This window comes from Eimeria mitis, genomic scaffold (assembly GCF_000499745.2).
Source record: "Eimeria mitis Houghton genomic scaffold, Emh_scaff894, whole genome shotgun sequence".
Lineage (NCBI taxonomy): Eukaryota > Apicomplexa > Conoidasida > Eucoccidiorida > Eimeriidae > Eimeria > Eimeria mitis.
In genome coordinates, this window is record NW_013576580.1 from 12,745 (window position 1) to 13,294 (window position 550).

Genomic DNA, 550 nt, shown 5'->3' on the forward strand with positions numbered 1-550 from the left:
AGCTCAATGTTTCACTAGAAGACACTGACAGCCGCTGTTGCTGCTGCTGCTGCTGCTGCTGCTGCTGCTGCTGTTGCTGCTGCTGCTGTTATTGTTGTTGCTGCTGTTGTTGTTGTTGTTGCTGCTGCTGCTGCTGCGAGGTTTCAGTAGCAGATACTGACAAGTGCTAGCAAAAACAGGTTGGTCGTTGTTGCTGCTGCTGTTGCTGCTGCTGCTGCTGCTGCTGCTGCTGCTGCTGCTGCTGCTGCTGCTGCGGCCTCAAAGGCTGCAGTACCTGTTGTCAGGGGGGGGGTAGAGCTACAAACAAATGCAGCAAAAAGAAGAAAGTGAGGAGCAGGAGACTGAGCTGTATGTACACTCCAGGTGACCGCTGCTGCGGCGCGCTGCTGCTGCTGCTGCTGCTGCTGCTGCTGCTGCTGCTGCTGCTGCTGCTGGGGGTTGCTGTTGCTAGTTTGAGCCCGTAAGAGGCTTAACAGAAGAAATAATAGAATATTAAAGAAGCAAAATAATAAAGAACAAATAATACAGACACAACATCCTTTATTTCAAT

At 51.1% G+C, this 550-nt stretch overlaps 1 protein-coding gene across 1 annotated transcript in view; it reads right to left on the reverse strand.

Annotated features, from left to right (window-relative positions):
* Positions 1–550, reverse strand: part of EMH_0024860 (uncharacterized protein) — a gene marked incomplete at both ends in the record, with an annotated part of 5,246 nt that overhangs the window by 4,391 nt on the left and 305 nt on the right. The window lies entirely within an intron of this gene.